We start from the raw sequence: 20,974 nt of genomic DNA, 5'->3' as shown, positions 1-20,974 counted from the left end.
AATTTGCATCGTTCAAGCCTAGAGGATGCAAACGTTTCAAAATTTGCATCGGCCTAGGTCAAGCGCAGTTTGTTCGTTTCTCTCTCTCTGACAAAAAAAAAACAAGCCGGTTTTATCATCCTTGGTTAGTAGGGTAGGGTATGGTTTGGATCTGGGAATCACCGAAGTTTGGTGCAACGATCAGTATGCTATATGATCACATGTGGCACGGTTATGGGCTGGCATAGCGATTTAAACCTCATGTAAGGTCTTTCACCTCTCACCATGCAACTCCGATCCCTACCGCCTAGTTGGAATTGGCCGGGATACGAGCAACCTTAGGGAAGATCCGATGTTTGACCTCTGGGCAGTATACTGCCCCAGCAGGGGTAGTGATATTTGGTTCTGCGAGCCGGCCATCACAACCAAGCCGAGAATAATCAACAGGAGAACACGAGCCGACAAAATTTGCGACGACCCTAGCAACGAAAAGGGACTTGCGATTGGAAACTCGGAACTGCATGTGAAACTGCAGATTTCCCAATTTCCTTGGGAGCACCTGCATACTTGCCGATATACTGAAGGATCGTGGGTTCGGTATTGTAGTGCTGCAGGAGGTGTGTTGGACAGGACCAACGGTGTGAACGTAATCAGAGGTTACCATCTGCCAGAGCTGCGGAAACACACGCGAGCTGGGAACAACTTTTATTGTGATGGGCGATGTGCAGAGGCGCGTGATCGATTTGTGCTCGATCATCAAAAGTATGTGCAAGTTTAGGGTTAAGAGTCAGTTCAACAACTTCAGCATAATCAACGTGCACAACGCTCACTCCGGAAGCACTGATGATGGACAAGGACGGATTCTACGCGCATCTCGAACGCGAGTACGATAGCTGCCTAAGACTCGACGTCAAGGTATAGGTATAGGAGACCTAAACACTCAGGTAGGCCAGAAGGAGGAATTAAGACCGAAGATGGGAAAGTTAAGCGCCCACCAGGTGACGAACGAGAACGGCCTACCAATTATTTTGCCTCAAACGTTGAAAGAAAACGATGGGCAGGGCATGCTGTGAGAATGCCCGATTAATACCCCCGCAAATCTGTTGTTCGCAAGAGAGCTGGATGGTACAAGAAGACCTTTTTTTTGCATCGCGTTTTCGTTTCGTGCTCTTCTAGTCAAATAGTTGGTTAGTAGTGTTTGCTTTTTATTTCGATAGACGAAAGAAAGCTAAACTTGGTGAGCCCGTTCCAATTAAAACACCTTGTTTTGCTTATATTCTTAAAGTATATTTGAAACTAACTTCACTGAATACATTGTCCAACTTTTATATTTTACGTGAGATTTTAATCCCCGGGGGTTGTTGTTGGCCTGAGGAAGTTTAATCAAGCCACCAAAGTTCGTGGAGTAGGTAGATTTTTGTCAGAAGAGAAATGTTTGTTGACTTATGAAGGAATTCATCAATTTTATATCACCATCAGTGAATCAAAATTTAAGAATCGCGCAACAATAATGACAATGTCGCAACCTGTATTTGTTGCGACAAAACAACCCATGCGACATAAGTTTGTCCCAACTTGAAAATAATGGGATTAACATCGTACACCACGAGTTTAGAGATTTTTAAGCCTTGCATTGCGATTTTCGAACGGTAACTTCGAGTCGGTAAACACTGCAACTCTGGTGAAGCTCTATCATCAAACAGTTTCGACTTTGGGTTAGTAATAATTGATTATTCACGAGTTGAGAAGTACGCAACAAATTCAGCTTCCGTTTTGTCTGCAACAAAAAATTTCGAGATCATGTCATTATCTGTCACCAGTGGGGATAAAGACTAATCGTCGCACCTTCTTTGTTGCTTGTTTTGTGCCTCTTTTGTCTGACAATTCTCTTCATTGATCACCATGCTACAACAAACCTTCAGGTTGATCAATCCCTTACGGAATGAATCTGCAGCCATAGGTAGTCCTTGTGCTGATGGAAGGTACACTTTTATCAACATTTTTGTCTTAATTTCTTGAACAATTTCTAATATGACTTATTTTTGTAAACCTTTCTTTATAAATTTCGTTTAAACATTCTGTGAAACTGATTATTTGTTTAAGTATGCTGTAAAATTGCTAATCATTTTCCACCTTAAAAAATCAAAAGACACCTTGGTTCTTCTTCTAAGGAAAATTCAGCTTAATTTGAGTAGCAATAATGAGATTTTTGTTCGAAGTTAAAACAAAACTGATGGATAACAATTCTAGGGTAACATGTGAAAAGGGCCTAAAGGCTTTTTGTAAACAAACATGTTTCGGTCGCTGTAGGACTCATCTTGATCCACTCACGGACAACAACACACTTAACAGATAGCCCGAAGATTACTCTTTCTGATAAGCGTGTTGATGTGCGTGGGTGGATCAAGATGAGCCCTACAGCGACCGAAACATGTTTGTTTACAAAAAGCCTTTAGGCCCTTTTCACAGCTAGAATTGGTAAAAATAACAATTTGTAATCTTTTGACGACTTTTAACTTTTTCACCCAATAACATTCCTTTAATCAAGTTGGCATCACGCTGCCAAAACCTTTTCTGAACCAAACTTATTTCTGCTGAAGATGGTTGAGTTCATCCCAAGTAACAATTTTAATTTTATCAAAGTTTTTTAGCGATTCAAAAATCCTAAACATCCCAAGTAACAATCAGCATGCCTTGAAGGTTTATTCATGTTTTATCCTGGTTTTATACGAGCATGTCAAAAAGCTAGTTGTTCTAAATTAGTTTTATGTGGTAGTTTTTTACTTTGAACTTTTGGCGTACCATAAAACTATCATATAACTTCTGCTATAAACATCTTCAATTAAAGACTTGCAAGTAGACATGAATTGGTTTTATCACTTATTATATACCATTTCAATAAAACTTGCATTTGCGGTTGTTGTCGGAGAGATTTTTTTTTGTAAACAAATACACAAAACTGTGAGGCAATGCATAAAACCAACAAAAGATTTCGTGGCCGTAACATAAACCAAAAAAATGCTGTGATAAATCCGCTAGTTCTATCATGAGCTCAGTTATGACTACCTCAGGAGGGTTAGCCCTATTGGAAGAATCATCAGGAACACAGAGTTTTATCAGAAAAATATGTCGCCTAGCCGGGATAATTCATGTGAATACAGAAAATATTACTCAATTTTATGATTTCACATACAGCTTAAGATCAAATTGAACCATACAACACGTTTCCGTCATTTTATTTTGTCAGAAAAATTACATAATGCCTTTTAAACTCCGCTGTGCTAAAAAAACCTTTTTTGCACCCAATTCCACCGAGTAAATTAAATGCTTTTAACTTCCAAATTATGCATACAGTGTATCAAACAATTGTCCGTACAGCAAATTTTTTGTCTAAATAATGTTTCCATCAAATGTTTATAACTTTTTTTATACGTCAATCAAAACCGCTGAAGTTTTGACCAATCATGAATCATAAATTACTGCTCTATTGGTAAAATTTTGGGCGAGATCGAATAAGTTTTCTGAAAGTTAAAGAACTTTCACTAAAACTTATAAGATTTTTGAACACATTTTTAAAACATTATATCTCAACATATAGTCGATAAAACTTTTTCAATCTTTTTTGTGTTATAGCTTATACCTAAGGCTTTCATATGCAGCTTGGTTTTAGGTTTTATATTCACTACAAAAAATATGAAAAATTTGCTTATGTAGTTAACGGTATTTAAAAAAATACCATATTTTGAACATATAATCTGCCGAACGTTTTCTACCAATAAAAGTGCATTAACTGAACGAAAAATGCATAGGACCTACTCTTCACATGTTGTTTAGTAGGTCCTGTATAAAAATATTACATTAAGAGAGTTTAAAAAAGTTGAAAACACTTGGTACTTTTATTGATCAAAATATGATAATTTTCCAAATAAAACTCTGGATATATATAGATTTTTCTTGTGTTGGTGGTTCATCGATTGTTTTCGGCGAAAAAATAATAAAACTGTTGTTTTGCCAGATTGTCCGGACGTTTCGGTTGATTTTACTGGCCTTCGACCATCTTCTGCGGACTCTAAAATATATTTTTTTTTATTTAAAATCACATAAAAAACACAAAATAAAATTCTTACAATCTTCTAGTCGTTTTTCACTATTGGACGACCATTACTTTACAAACATGAATACACTAGATTACATATAGATACATACACACGAGTTTCCTTACTCTAAGTGTCATTGGTATTAGATTTTAGCTTCGATATAATAGAGTTGTACGCGGTTTTGAAATTTGCAGTCTTTTTGCTTGTTTACAACATTCTCGTCACCTTTAATTTTAATATGAAAGGTTTCCGTAATTAATCTAGTGTGGCTGTTAGTAACTTTGTCAAGTATTTTTGTCTTGTCAAAGTCGAAAATGTGTCCTTCTTCTATGGTGTGTTGGGATAATCCCGTACCAGATATGTTTTTTGTTTTTACATTATACTTATGTTGGTTTAGACGCTTACACAAAAATTGACTAGTTTCACCTATGTACGACTTATCACAGTCCGCAGAAGATGGTCGAAGGCCAGTAAAATCGACCGAAACGTCCGGACAATCTGGCAAAACAACAGTTTTATTATTTTTTCGCCGAAAACAATCGATGAACCACCAACACATCAATTCGCGGCGATTGAACCATCAATATCATATAGATTTTTCATATTTTTTGTAGTGATTATAAAACCTCAAACGAAGCTGTATATGAAAGCCTTAGGTATAAGCTGTAACACAAAAAAAGATCGAAAAAGTTTCATCGACTACATATTGAGATATAATGTTTTAAAAATGTGTTCAAACATCCTAAAAGTTTTACTAAAAGTTCTAAAACTTTCAGAAAACTTATTCGACCTTACTCAAAATTTTACCAATGGAGCTGCAATATATGGTTTATGTTTGGTCAAAATTTCAGCGTTTTTGATTGACGTATAAAAAGTTATAAACATTTGAATGAAAATTTATTTTGACCAAAAAATTGCTGTACGGACAATTGTTTGATACACTGTAGTTTGTGTGGCGCACATAGTTTTTGTCATTATCACAATCACATTCACCACAAATTTTCCGTAGCATGTCTCCTGACACTTATTAAATAGGAAAACAAATCTGAATTCCATATCTGCATCTTTCCAATTGATGGCTGGATAATCAAGCATAATTTACTCTGACGATCGAACATTATTGAGAGTGAAAAATAATCAAAACAATTATTTGACAAGTCAGAAGATGGTTGTATTTAGAAGATTGATAAAACTATGATACAACCCGAAATCCTAAGCCGGTTTGCATACGAAGTCCTGTAGACCCCAATAAGACTGGACCAACTAGCCAGAACGTGGGCTTATTGAGGCATACAAGAACTCGAGAGCATTTTCAAGTCGGCATCAATGGTTTTATGTTTAGGATTTTTGAATCGCTAAAAACTTTGATAAAATTAAAATTGTTACTTGTCAATTCATGTCTACTTGCAAGTCTTTAATTGAAGATGTTTATAGCAGAAGTTATATGATAGTTTTATGGAACGCCAAAAGTTCAAAGTAAAAAACTACCACATAAAACTAATTTAGAACAACTAGCTTTTTGACATGCTCGTATAAAACCAGGATAAAACATGGATAAACCTTCAAGGCATGCTTGTTGTTATTTGAGATGTGAATACCAAATTCCCTGTAACTTTTGAAGATCGTGATTTGTACTGTCGGTTGCTTTGTTAAATTTTCATAAAAATCGGGTAGAATTGGATAAAATAGAGTCGACTGCAAAATATTTTTGCTGGTAATCAGCAAACTTTGCTAACTTTTTGTGTGCTGATTGCATTCAGCAATACAACTTACTGAGTATCAGCAATTATTTTTCAACTTACTGAACCATCCAGCAATTTCTACAATTGATCAGCAAAGTTGTGCTGAAATTCAGCAAAAATGTTGCTGAAATTCTGCAATTTTTTTTGCTGATTTTTTGCGTGCTGGAAGCATTTCAAAAATTTTGGTGTGAAATGAGCGTCCGGAACGCAAAGGTTCAAAGCTAAAGAATGTACAGCTCAATTTACAAGCAAAGTTTTTGCTTCTCCACTTACTATTTTTCGTTAAAATTTGACATTAACAATAATAAAAAAATTGGAAAGCTCCATCTTGATTTATGTTTTTATAAATACATATTCACTTAACCTAACGAAAGACAACTGTTCGTAGCAGCGCATCGCACAAGTACTTACAAAGAGTACACGGCAATCGGTTTTGTTTGTTTTACTTGTTGATGATGGCCAACCCAGCTAGACCCCACATCATAGGCCCATCGGTGGCGGCCGCTTCGACGACTCGAAAAATTTCATATTATTGCGCGTCGAGTTGGGTCCCAGGCAGAGCCCGAGTGGCTCGCGATTCAAATTCACACAACTTCAAACACAGACCACAGCAGCACCAGCAACGGTCGGGTTTTGAGGCGTTGTCAGCTGGGGTACCTAACATTGGCCACTCCGAGGTGGGCCTGGCGTGGCATGTCAGTCTGGCAGTAAGTCAGTTGCTTCCAAGCCAGCGGGCGCGATCGTTTCTTGGGTGTTTTGTTGGTGCGGCTGCGGCGGCGGGCGAGAGAGCTTATTCGCGTGTGTGTAAAAGTAAAGAATTAGGCGGGGATCGATCGAGTAGGTACTGACGACGACGACGCACCGCGTGTGTTAATCTTTTCGGTGATCGACCACCGTAGAACGCCGTCGTTTTGGGCTCGCGATCGATCGTTCGCGCGCGCGCGTGGTTGTGAGTGAGACAGCTCTTGAGACGTGAGCTGGTGGGTTGGGACGACGATTCACTAAGCTGGTCGTGATTTTGCTCACCGATTGTCACACGTTGGTACACTGCGAATGGGTACGGTGGATGTCGCGCTCGCTCGCTGCTTATTGGTGACTGATTTGCGTTGAATATCTCAGACTCGGGGTTTAATTATAATCGGTATTCGGTGCTGAGCGGATCGTTTTCTTACTCCGGTGCCTTTAAGGCGTTTTTTCTGTTTGTGCTGAGGAGACTCTTCAGATATTTTTTATCTGGTTTCATACCTTGTGAATAGTGGTGCTAAAAAGAGGATGGTTATCGCTTTGTGTGATTAATATTTGAAAAAGATTCCGGGAAAAAAGTGATTTTTGTGAAGTGATTGATGCAAAATAGTAAGAGCGATTTATGTGAATTGTGAATAAAAATCGCAGAATTCAACTGGCAACTAACGTTTGATCAGCAGTCTTTCAAAAAATCTTGGATACCACAGCACCGCTCAGTTCTTGCTGATTCTTCAACTAGGAAACTTGGAGTTACGAGACATACAACAAACGTGTACCATTTGCTGTTTTATCCGAAGGAAGTAAGTGTTTTTGTGCATTCGCTGGCAACACATAAATAGGAGTGGAGCTACAATGAATTTTTCGCCATAATCACCTGCCAGGTGGTTGGTTGCATTTGCCAATTCCGAACCGTGACGCCATTAGGTAAAACAGTGAACATCAAAGTACCTATTTTTCCGACTTTTTATATAGAGCTCACTGTGAATAAACACGAATTCACCTATCGGACACGATTGCCAACAACAAAAAATCCTAGCGACTTCAACATATTGGAAGAGAGCGAGAAACTCGCAACCAAACAATAAACATACAGCGCGTGAAGATCTCGAAAGTGAACTGGAAATTACGGACGAAGAGTATGATTATGCAACCTACATCCTCCTCGCCTGTTTCACACTTATTCAGCATGTGTATAATTCAATTTACACGCCAATCGAGCCGAAGTGACCATATTCGCGTTAGTTGTGGTCATCACTCAGCTATAGCATCGAAGATGACGACAATGGGAAGAAAACGCCTCGCTACTTATTCATCTGATTTACGAGCATCTCGCCACCCCGCACTGACGGAGCCCGCTCATCTTCAACCCAGAAGCGCTGAAAAGTCGCGCAACAGAAAAGCATAGACACGAAACATGCAAGCCGACCGCGCCACCCATTCATAAAATGAACTTGATCTTTCTCCATCCGTAGTAGGCAGTAGGAGAACTGCGGCCATAACGCCCATAGGGGGCAAGTTTCACCACCCTTGTTTTAGGCAAACCACGTTATTTTCAGCACTTTTTTCAACTGCAATCGTTAAAATAAGAATAAAAATGCTTCTTTACATTTGAGTTTACATATTTTTACTAAAAAAAATGTACAAAAACTTCAAAAAAAGATTTTGGTTACTTTTGATGTAATTTTAGCCTGTCAAATTGTTGCACTTTTTTACATCATTTAAAAGATTTTTTTCTCGCTATCCCCATAAACTGTTTTGCACACTCCCATTGTTTGTGTACCAAGCGGAAAAAGTATCGAATTTGGCCCTTATAACTTTTTTACAAGGGTTCAAACTTCTGAGGCATATGTGGGGTAAAATGCCCACCCCTAGTTATTTACATTAAAATAGCCATTTAGATCCAAATTCTGGCATAAATTATGTAGAACACAAGTTGGAACCAAGGAACAACACATTTTTACTATGAATAAGTTCACTAATCACACATCCAGGTGTCATTTTGTAGTAATTATTGATAAAACAGCTCACTATGACGTTCAAATGGAATTGACCCATAATTACAGGTGATCCATAATTATGCAATGAGTGTATACCATTCACGAACAATAACAGTTGACAATAAACCAAGCGCGCAAGTATATGTACACAATTTGGCATCCTGGCGTTAGCTGTGGCTAGTGGCGCGTTTTACCCCGCATTGAAACTAAAAATCCTAAAATCAAACTTTTTTTCGAATTTCAATTTTTCAGTAGTAAAGCATAAAACTGGGTTATGGTTTCTTCTATTTGAAAGGAAACATGTTGGTGCTTCATGTTAGTGCCAAAAAAGTGTGTTTTATGAAGTGTTTCGTGGTTAAAATTGGACTCTTCCTTAACGTGGGCGTCTTACCCCCAGTTCCCCTAGACGTAGTCTGGCGGGCAGCGAAACCTCGCGGTTTTTCATTTCTTTTCACGCGCACTTTCTGCCCCGATAAATGGTAGTGACCGGCACGTGTTTTACCTACTTATGTTTTCTCATTTCTCTTCTCTCTGGCGCATTGGCAGAGCTGCTGCATTCAGCCCATTGAGAACCGGAGTGGAATATGTTGATTTTGCAATTATTTCTGTGAAGGTCGATAAAACCGGGAGAATATATGACCCAAAATAAAATATGGCTGTATGAAATCACCCATTAGTTACCTACAGTTGTTAAAAAGCTACTCCTCTATTAGAGAAAAATAGAATCGGGTTTGAAACATCATTGACCTCCTAGAATATCCTGAACACCAAGAAGATTGGAAAAATTAAATAATGGATACACTTGAAGCGTTAAATGCTGGATTTGTATATGGTTTACATTCATACGTATTTGAATGGCTTTTTAAGAATATAAAAGAGTTTTTCATGTCTAGGGATGAGTTTCAAACTGTTCTGATATGCAATCCTTCAAATCTGCAGGCGTATTTTGTCCGTTTTATCATCAAAATTTTACATTGAATAATCTGCAGTAATCTGTGAATCTCTTGAAAATTCGGAAGCCACTTATTAATATTACTAGGATAATGCAGGTCATGCAAACTAACATGAAGTTTAGAACTTCAGATCTATGCTCGTAGCAGTGGTTATATTCGCTATACAGAGTTGCGTTGCATAATCAGCTATGTCCACTGAATCTGCATGAAGATTTATACTGATCTATATATATAAAAATGCAGTGGCATACGTGGGACCGCGCATAACTCGCGAACGGAACGTCCGATTTGAGTCAACTTTGTTTTGTTCAGTTAGTGTTCACCCAAGGAAGGTTTATGAGACAAAATATATGCGAAAATTGAGAGTTTTTGAAAATTGATCTTCCATACATTTTGACCGGGGGCTTGGTCTTGGCTAGAAACTTGAAACGTCAAAAAGCGCAGTAGGCAAGACAAAGTTTGCCGGGTACAGCTAGTTATTATATACATTGAAAGTCGCCCAAACTATCTTGGAGATTAGACCTACTACAGTATTTACATTCGCTAAAGGCTCCAACGGGGTCTCCAGTTGACCTGGTGGTTAAGGCTATGGGTCGCCAATCCGGAGACAGCGGGTTCGATTCCCGTTCCAGTCAGGAAAATTTTCTCGATTCCCTGGCCACAGTGTATCATTGTCCTTGCCTTACAATATACAAAATCATGTAATGGCAGGCAAAGAAAAGCTCTTCAATTAATAACTGTAGAAATGTTCAAACAACACTAAGTTGAAGAGAGACAAGCCAAGTTTCAGTGGGAACGTAGAGCCATAAAAAAGAAGAAGAAGAAGAAAAATAAGCTCCAACATCACATTTTCAACTATTATCTATGTCCGCATAAAATTTCCATAAGTCATTGCAAAACTCTTTTGGTATATTTCAGACCAACCAAACCACTAGAAAAAGAAAAACTAGGTATTCCAATATTAATTTGGGGTGTTTCAGATCAACCAAACTATTCTGAAGCGCAGAACTTCAGATATACACTCGTAACAGTAGTCATATACGCTATACAGTGACATACTACATAATCAACTAAAACTACTGAACCTACCTGAGGACTGATATTAACTGTTAAATACTTTTGGGTCTCCAGTTAGCCTAGTGGTTAAGACTATGGATCGCCAATCCGGAGACTGCGGGTTTGATTCCAGTTCCAGTCGGAAAATTTTCTCGATTCCCTGGGCATAGTGTATCATTGTACTTGCCTCACAATATACAAAGTCACGCAATGGCAGGCAAAGAAAACCCTTCAATTAATAACTGTGGAAGTGCTCAAAGAACACTACGTTAAAGTGAGGCAGGCCAAGTCCCAGTGGGGACGTAGGGCCATAAAGAAGAAGAAGAACTTTTGGGATATTCGTCATCCAAACTGTCTTGGATTCTAGTCCTTGACATCTGCATCATCAATCCAAAATTCTTTTGGAATATTCCAGATCAATCAAACCACCACCAAAAGCAGAACTTCAGGTCTAAAATCGTAACAGTAGTCATACCCATTTTATAGAGTATCGTTGTCCACACTGTCCTGGAGTTTATTTCTACAGCTGTACAGTAGTCTATTGTCTTACTATAATCTATGACCCCCTTAGAATTGTGTAAATCATACAACAGTTAATTTGGGATGTTTCAGATCAACCAAACAATACGAGGAGCAGAACTTCAGATCTACACTCGTGATAGTAGTCATATTTGCCATTCAGAGCATTAATGCATAATCAACTAATACCCATGAATTTATTGATACAACTTGTTATAACTGTATAGGTCTTCAGCATCGGCCAAACTGTTCTGGAGTTTTGTCGTTGTAATATGTATCTACATTTCAATAAACTCTGTAAACATGAGTGAATGACATACATCTAGCAGGATTAAGATGATGGAAATGTTAATATCATCACCTTCAACAATTAACAATAACAACGTGAAAACATACGAAAGACAAAAAAGGCGTCAACCTACAAAAATCAATACAAAGAGACATTTTTGTTGCTCCCGTTGATTTGTTCGACAAGTTTAATCACACTTTATGAAGCTATATGCAGTTCTTTCATCTGCAGGAATCTTAGGCTTCCCGGAATAACAATCCTTACGGTTGGTAATGTTGCATAACTTTAAATAGCAAAAACAATTGCTGTTACGGCTGTAGATCCCATGCACTGAATTGTAGAATAGTACGGGTAATACTGAACATTTAAAAAAGTATCTTATTGTCTTCAGTTATATTCAATTAGCTTCAATCGTGCTTCAATCAAAGGTTTATAGATCGAGTAGGGCTTCCCCTGAGGAACGTGGGATAAATGTTGACTACAGGTTAATCAGGTTGTAACTAGAAAACTTTGTAGAGCAGCAGCTTCATTTCCAACCAATCATTTCGCTTAAGAGTTCTAAATATGGAACAGCATTCAATCTTAGTAAAGTCCAACATATAAAATTGCACAATTTGATGTCAGTACAACTTCATAAAATTTTATATCAAGTTTTGTTATCGCTTTGCTATAGTTTAACATTACAATTTCAAGTATCTCAGTAATTTGGAATCTATGTGGCAACTTATTTTTATAAAGAAGTAGCCTAGTGCATAGAGGTTGAGAATACCAAAAAAAACTGGTTCGATTCAGTTCGCATCGTACTCTTGTGCTGTGCGGACGTAAGCTCTCTCTGCTGCAGGAAGTTTTACTACCTAAAGCAATTCAACAGTACTTCTCAGTACTACCCACAATAGCACTTTTCAGCGCTAAATTTATACCTACTGATTCCTTTTCGATCCTTGCCTGGACCCGTGCCTTCGATTATTCGTTGGACCCGTTTACGGAAGTCAAATTCCGTGAAACGGTGGTAATCCTACTTGGACACCGATTAGGGAAAAAACCTCCTGGAAGGTCGCTTCAAATTAAATCATGGTTGCATCATCGAACAAAAGGAAGGGTGAATCCTTGAATTCACCGCTTCCTTCCAAAAAAGTCGGTTTCAAAACTGTCGCTAAACGCGGCAAAGTTAAAAGGAAAGGAGAACTTTCAGCTTCTCCGCTTCCTTCTACTAAAACAATTGTTTCGGATGAAAATTTCGTTGAAATGAGTAATCCTTATGAAACGCTGAACAATTTTTCGGAACAGCAAATTGAGGATGCCTCTAGCCCAGGTACTTCAATTTCTGCTAAAAAACAACGGGTGCCGCCAATCGTGGTCAGCGTCTGTGAATTTGCTGGTTTTAGGCAGGAGATCTTGAACTCCATAAGGGGAATCAAGGTTTCCTTCCAAATTGCCAGGAAAGGAGACTGCCGCGTATTGCCGGAAACCCTGAAAGATCGGGATCTTCTTCTCAAGTACCTTACTGAGAAGAAACATAAATTTTTCACATACGACGACAGGTCTGCACGCTTGTTCAAAGTCGTATTAAAAGGTCTCTCTAGTGATGACAAATCACCTGATGAGATCAAAACTGAACTCAACTTATTACTTGGATTCACTCCAGTCCAAGTAATAAAAATGAAAAAGAGAACCCGCTCTGAGAATCCTCGGCAGGGTATCTCTCAAGAATTTTATTTAGTTCACTTCAACAAAAGTGATCTAAATAACTTGAAATATTTGGAAAAGGCGAAGAAAATGTTCCTTGTCCAAGTGACATGGGAACATTTTCGTAAGCCTGGGGGAAATTTCCAGAACCCAACTCAGTGCCGTCAGTGCCAAGGTTGGGGGCACGGAACGAAACATTGCCACATGGATGCTAAATGCATGATTTGTGGAGGTTCTTCTCACGCCAAGGACAACTGTCCGGTAAGGGAAGATACCAGGAAGTTTAAATGTACGAATTGCGGTGGCAACCATAAGTCAAACTTTTGGGATTGCCCTATCCGCAAAAAAGTTGTCGAATCACGTGCCCGGCAGATGAATGGGAACGCTAGTCGTACCCGAAACTCTGCAGGTAGAATTTCTAACAACACAAATTCTTCCATCAACGATCGGTTGAATAATTTTCATACCGCTCGTACCTATTCACCGGAGGTAGTTAACCACCAAACAAACCTTCGAGTGAATAATCTACCCTCCAGCAGTGGAGTGAGTAATATTTCTAATTTTGTTCAAACGAATCGAGCTACCTATGCCCATGTGGCTGCGGGTAAGCAAAATTCAAATAATTCCTATCACCAAACATCAAATTCGGAAAATGCACGTGATTCAGGCATGTCTGCTTCCGATTTTGACTTTTTATCTGAACAATTGCAACAAATGATTGATGCAATGTTCAAAACTCAAACTATGGCTGAAGCAGTCCAAGTTGGAGTTAAATTTACAAATAAAATAGTAATTGGATTACGTTTTGGTAATGGATCCAAATAAATTTTTGAACATTTTAAATTGGAATGCTCGTTCTCTAAATGGTAAAGAGGATGAGCTATTCCATTTTTTAACAGTTAATAATGTGCATATTGCAGTTATTACTGAAACTTATCTAAAACCTGGGTCTTCAATCAAACGAAACCCAAACTATTTTATTTATAGAAATGATCGCCTAGATGGAGCATGTGGTGGAGTTGCTATCATCGTTGACAGGCGCATCAAGCACCAACTTTTTTCATCATTTGAAACCAAAGTTTTTGAAACTTTGGGTGTTTCTGTTGAAACAAACTTTGGTAAACATACATTCATTGCGGCCTACTTGCCTTTTCAATGCACTGGCCAGCAAATAGATTTTCTTAAATCTGATTTGCGAAAATTAACTCGCAACAGGTCCAAATTTTTCATAATTGGTGATTTTAATGCGAAACACCGTTCGTGGAATAATCTTCAGTCCAATTCAAACGGCAGGATTTTATTTGATCAGTGCTCTTCAGGATATTTTTCTATTCTATATCCCGATAGCCCCACTTGTTTTTCATCTGCTAGAAATCCCTCAACAATTGATTTGGTCTTAACTGACTCAAGTCAGCATTGTAGCCAATTGATTACTCATGCTGACTTTGATTCTGACCATCTTCCTGTAACATTTCAAATTTCCCATGAAGCGATTTTTAATCCCATCAGCTCTACTTTCAATTATCACAGAGCTGACTGGGATACATATAAAACATACATCGATAGCCATTTAGATGTTAATGTTTCATTGGAAACACATTTTGATATTGACAATGCCCTCGAAACTTTGACTAGTACTATAGTCGAAGCTAGAAGCGCATCAATACCAAAGTGTGAAGTCAAATTCGACTCAGTTATTATTGACGACGATCTGAAACTTCTGATCCGTCTTAAAAACGTGAGAAGAAGACAATTCCAACGAACTCGAGATCCTGCTTTGAAAGTAATCTGGCAGGATCTTCAGAAGGAAATTAAAAAACGTTTCACCGAATTGAGAAACAAAAATTTTGCAAATAAAGTTTCTCAATTAAACCCCGGCTCTAAGCCGTTTTGGAAATTGACAAAAATTTTGAAAAAACCTCAGAAGCCTATTCCTGCGCTGAAAGAGGATAACAAAATATTATTAACTAATTCTGAAAAAGCACAAAAACTTGCCAAACAGTTTGAAAGTGCGCATAATTTCAGTATAGGTCTCACTAGTCCAATAGAACATCAGGTTGCCCGCGAATACGAAAACATTCTCAATCATGAGAACATTTTCGACAATTCATTGGGCACTGATTTGGACGAAGTGAGATCTATTATAAAGAAGTTTAAGAATTTGAAAGCTCCGGGTGATGACGGAATTTTCTATATTCTCATCAAAAAACTTCCAGAAAGTTGCTTATCATTTTTGGTTAATATATTTAACAAATGTTTTCAGTTAGCATATTTTCCTGAAAAATGGAAAAATGCTAAAGTTGTTCCAATTTTGAAGCCTGACAAAAATCCTGCCGAAGCTTCTAGTTATCGTCCAATTAGCTTACTGTCATCTATCAGTAAACTTTTTGAAAAACTTATTTTAAATAGAAGGATGATTCATATTGATGATAATTCTATTTTTGCCAATGAGCAGTTCGGATTCCGCCATGGTCATTCGACTACTCATCAACTTTTACGGGTAACGAATTTCATTCGTTCCAATAAATCTGAAGGTTACTCCACTGGTGTAGCACTTCTTGACATAGAAAAAGCATTCGATAGTGTTTGGCACGAAGGCTTGATCGTAAAATTGAAACATTTTAATTTTCCACTATATATTATTAAAATTATTCAAAACTATTTATCGGATCGAACACTTCAGGTAAATTATCAAAATTCCAAGTCAGATAGATTACCTGTAAGAGCTGGTGTTCCACAAGGCAGCATACTGGGACCAATCTTATACAATATTTTTACCTCCGACCTACCTGATTTGCAACAGGGATGTCAAAAATCGTTATTTGCTGATGACACAGGTATCTCAGCCAAGGGGCGAAGTTTGCGTGTCATTTGTAGTAGATTGCAAAAAAGTTTAGATATTTTTTCTTCTTATTTGCAAAAATGGAAGATTTCTCCAAATGCTTCCAAAACTCAACTTATCATATTCCCACATAAGCCAAGAGCTCTTTATTTGAAACCCTCAAGTAGACATGTTGTCACTATGAGGGGAACTCCAATAAATTGGTCGGAAGAAGTTAAGTATCTAGGGCTCTTACTAGATAAAAACTTAACTTTTAAAAACCACATAGAAAGCATTCAAACTAAGTGCAATAAATACATTAAGTGTTTATACCCACTTATTAATAGAAAATCAAAACTTTGTCGCAAAAACAAATTTTTGATTTATAAACAAATTTTCAGACCGGCCATGTTGTACGCTGTCCCAATATGGTCGAGCTGTTGCAATACCAGAAAGAAGCAACTTCAGAGGATTCAAAATAAAATTTTGAAAATGATTCTGAAGTTGCCTCCCTGGTATAGCACTAATGAGTTGCATCAAATTTCTAATATTGAAACATTGGAACAGATGTCAACTAAAATCATTGCCAACTTTCGTCAAAAATCGTTGCAGTCTTCTATTGCTACGATTAGCTCTTTGTATAATTAGTTTAAGGTGGGTTAGGGTTTCAACTTATCAAAAAATGTATTTCTGACACGCAGGTGAAAAATAAAGCCTGCAAAAAATCTTAACTGCTACAGCAAATGAAATGTAATATGTTATTAATTAGTATTGATAATAGCTTAAATTTATTTCACCAAATTAGGATGAAAGTGTGTTATAATACACAGAACACCTAGATTAAGTTGAAGAATGTAAAAATTGATTGAGATACTAATAAAAAAAAAAAAAAAAAAAAAAAAAAAAAACTGGTTCGATTCAAGAATCGCAAGAATCAATATGAAGAGACACATTTTTGTGCCTCATTTTTTGTTGCTCCCGGTATTTTGTTCAACAAGTTGAAGTTGAATATTTTTCAAGTGATACCTGCTCATGTAGTGGCTAGTTCTAATTACTAAATCAGTGTATGTACAGAAAGCTCTCTTGTTGAACCCTAAAAACTTTTTGGTTGTAGAAACATTTAGTGTTATAAATCGTTTTAACAGATTTTAATATTTGACATCCATTCGACCGGAATCACCCTATGCTCAGTCCAGCATTTCAGGTTGATTTTTATTGTATAGTTTGATATACCACATAATGGTTCTGGGTCAGCAAACTGTAAATTGGAACCACATTTCACAATCTCGTCTGTCCATTCCATTCCCTTCAATGCCACAGTGACCAGGTACCCACTATAAGTTTACTGAGTTTCCTTGGCACAACCTGCGCAGTTAAAGAATGCATTTCCAGACAAACTTTGAAGTGTATTTGTAAGCGCATAATGCTTTTAGTGCATCTTCACTATCTGAGAAGATACACATATTTGCATAAATATCTGTATTTCCTCTCAAGTCAATTGCGCATTTCGAAAAAGCAAGAATCTCTGCTTGAAACACCGTAGGATAGTGTTCCATCGCAATTGAAATTTTTATTCCTGGACCGTAGATTCCAGCTCCCGTTTTTATTTCAACTTTTGAGCCATCTGTGTAAAATTTGATAGATCCCTGACCAACTGTGGGACCTTCGACTTCCCAATCTGCGCGAGTTGTTTCAAGCAGAGAACATCACCCGGGTAGAGGCGAAGAACAAACCAAGGACAAAATAATAACAAATTTTTCCATCGTAGGTCATTTTATCATTCTTATGTTATTTATGAAAAACACAAAATAACTCGCTAAGAACAAAAAATTATATCATGGCAAAATTTGTTATTTTTGAGTTATTATTGAATAACAATAAATAACTGAATAATAACAAAATAACAGTAACAAATTTTGAAAAAGACGTATAATCAATGCTACACGATTGATTATACGTCGTTTTCAAAATTAGTTACTGATATGTAATCATAGCAAAATAAGTTCTTCTGAGCAAAATAACATCATAATTGCATATTTTGCAATCGTAACTTGTTTTGTTATTGATGAGTTTAGTATTTATTTTATTTTAAATAGAATATTGATGAAGAGGAAATTTTGTTATTGGTTTATTAGTAAATAAAGCTAAAAAAAAAAAACAAAAAAAACTAACTTTGTTCTAGAAAAAAGTAAATAATAAATTACTTTGTTCTTATAAGATCAAACCAAAGACAACACATTTCTGAACTTACAATACAGTTTTTCCATTCCATAAGACAAAATTTAAATTTATAATTATGATGATCTTTTTTTTGTTCTTATAAGGATAAAATTAGTTATTATTGAGTTATTTTAGCTCTTATTCCCAACAAACCTATTACAAATTCTGCCATTCAGCTATTCATTTTTAATGGCAAAATTTAATCTTCGTTAGTTATTTTCTTCTACCCGGGCATAGTTCTCCACAGGTTTCATCCAGTGTTTAAGGACAGACTTGTTAGAATCCCAAAATGGCCGCCACAATGGCCGACTTTGGAACCTACTCACGATTTCGAGCGCACAAATCTCTTCGTAAACAGCGCAACTGATCTTGTTATTTTAAGCTTATTACAAGTGAGTAAGAATAGAATAATAAAATGCAATGCGGTTTGAAGCTTGCTTCTTGAGATTTGTGCATCTGAAGTTCTGATGCACTGTTGAAGCGGGATTTCAAGATGTTTGTCCTTAATCATTTTCATTACTGGCCTCTTTTGGAAGTATTGTGAATTGCTCAGGTGACCAACAAGATCACCTGGCATAAAATTTTCAACTCGTGTAAGTCTCAGCAATTTTTTTTCTGCTTCTAATTGCACGTACTCATGCAAATGCAGGTAACTGATTGAGAATCACATCTAAAGTTTTTGCGCATCACTCCTGTAATAGCAATGGACCACAATGGACGCAAACCGTTGAATTTGCGTAAGCTTTGATTGAGTGGTAGCCCCTTTTGTTTATGGTCACCAGACAAACGAAGCATACGTCACTTTAGGCTTTGCGCGGGTTATGGCAGTATATTAATGCACATTATCATTTTTGGTTTGAAGCCCCATTTTCTGCCAATAGTTTTGGAGCATAAACAAAACGCACGTGTTGCCTTACCGTTAACGGACTCAGTTTGAGCATTCCAGTTTAGTTTTGTATCCAGAATCAAACCTAAGTATGTGACTCAATCACTAGGATGAATTTGTATCGCTTCAAGCCGAAAAGCTCATAGGTTGATCTTCCTTCTCTTAGTGAAAGAAACAATTACTACTTTCAACGGTATGATGCTAAGGCCCTCCTTAATACACCATGAGTGTGATAGTTTACATCCTTCCCATTTTTAGTTCACATTCTATCCGAAACAGATTCGTCATACTTTCCTCTCACTGTAATGGCTATATCGTCTGCAAAGCCCACAACTTCGAAATCTCTTTCCGTCAAGCTTCTTAGAAGTTCGTCTACAACTTAGGACCACATTAGTGGTGGGAGGACTCCTCCTTAAGGGCAACCTCAACATTGCAAAATTAAAACACCATTTCAATTTGCTCTCTGCTTGGGAAATCAGTCTAAATCATAAAAGAGCTATTGAACTCGCAGTAATACTGCCTGTACAACAGTCCCCCGTTTTAATAATTTTGAAGGTCCTTCGGTTCGACGCATGTTTGATCATATCGCAAAAAAAAATGTTAGAAAACGTACCACCAAATCACAACGCATACGCAAGAAAGGCCCTGATCAACATTGTAAACGATTTCAGCGCACTTAGTTTCGCTAATTGGACAAGCTTTGTAACAAGACTGTGTGGCTGCAGCAGATATAGCATATAGCTGTTTATGTTTAAACACCGTTAACAACGCGGGCTGTGTGGTAAAAGTTGTTCTCAATGATACTGGTTCACCTCGCCTCGGCTGAGGAAAGCCCTTTATTTTTATATTTTTAAACGGACTTTTGTTCTATTGAGCAAATAGCTTATATATATATGAAACTTGAGTGCTGTTTAGACGTGGGTTGGAAATATGTTGGAAGTCCAATAACAGCTTTTTTCGTTGTCGAATTTGTCTATTTCTTTTTATTTCGTTTTTTTTTTTGTATCTGAAGAACAACGATAAACGAGGATTAAAAAAAATGTTGCAAGCTGAGATTCAGAGCTCCAAACTTGAGAATTTTGTATGAAAATTGACCAATACGTACTTTATTGTGTCTAGTACTGTATCCTTATGATTTCTTTCACTGCTCCAAAAATTGGCTACTACCTTTATTTTTTCATGTCAAATTCAGGTTAAGGAAGTTTTTTTTTCCTGTTTTTACAAACAAATCTAATACTCAATCTAATACTTTGCGAAGGTGGATATGCTATATCTTTTGCCATTGTGATGATGTTTGGATAATAATTCTAAAGATGTGTTAATGCTTCCGGACCAAGTTCCGGACAATGCTTATGGTCCCCAGAACGAAGTTATATCGCTTAAAATATCATACAAATATAAAAATAGTTACGGGCACCAAAACCATACCATTTTGAATTTTTATCCAATGAAGATTCAGATTATCTCTAAGTGGGTAACTGACACTGAGGAAGACTGCAAGTGCTAGTCCAAATATGCGTATTTGTCTGGATTAGATGGTAAAATTAAAAGGTACAAAAAAACATTTTACCCAAAACGAATTAGAGTAATGCGGGGCAAAAGTTCGCACGGGGCAAAAGTTCGCAGTGGGTCTTTTTCTGAGCACAAGTTAAGAACCCAAACAAATCTGTATGGGTTTGACACATAATCAGGTCAGTTACTCTTCAATAAAAATTGGATTGATTTCGTTATGGTTTGGCAGAGTTATGCAAAAAAATGTGTTTCGAGGTGTTTTGATAGAATTTTTGGACCTTTTGGAATAAGAATTTGTAGTAACAAGAAGAAGAAAAATCTCATAACCTCTTGACGTCGGAGAATCGTTATTCCATAGTAGTTCGAGAGGTGCACTCGAATAAACAATAAACTACTAATGCTTCTTGCAGAAAGGGACATTGTTAAAACCTCGACAGTGGGGCAAAAGTTCGCACTAGATTTCTGAATCTAGT

At 37.2% G+C, this 20,974-nt stretch overlaps 2 protein-coding genes across 10 annotated transcripts in view; one reads left to right on the top strand and one right to left on the bottom strand.

The window, feature by feature from the left end:
- The window catches only part of LOC109411098 (G protein alpha o subunit), a 289,726-nt gene that overhangs the window by 76,952 nt on the left and 191,800 nt on the right, over positions 1 to 20,974 (bottom strand). The gene's annotated exons all lie outside the window — the stretch shown is intronic.
- The window catches only part of LOC109408244 (probable cytochrome P450 49a1), a 76,834-nt gene continuing 62,210 nt past the window's right edge, over positions 6,351 to 20,974 (top strand). The window contains exon 1 of the mRNA XM_029872865.2: positions 6,351 to 7,362. The gene's annotated coding sequence lies outside the window, so the exon portion shown is untranslated. The remainder of the gene's footprint in view (positions 7,363 to 20,974) is intronic.

The sequence above is a fragment of the Aedes albopictus genome, chromosome 2, assembly GCF_035046485.1.
Source record: "Aedes albopictus strain Foshan chromosome 2, AalbF5, whole genome shotgun sequence".
Classification (NCBI taxonomy): Eukaryota; Metazoa; Arthropoda; class Insecta; order Diptera; family Culicidae; genus Aedes; species Aedes albopictus.
The sequence above is the reverse complement of the archived record's forward strand: the minus strand, read 5'-3'. Positions and strand labels throughout refer to the sequence as shown.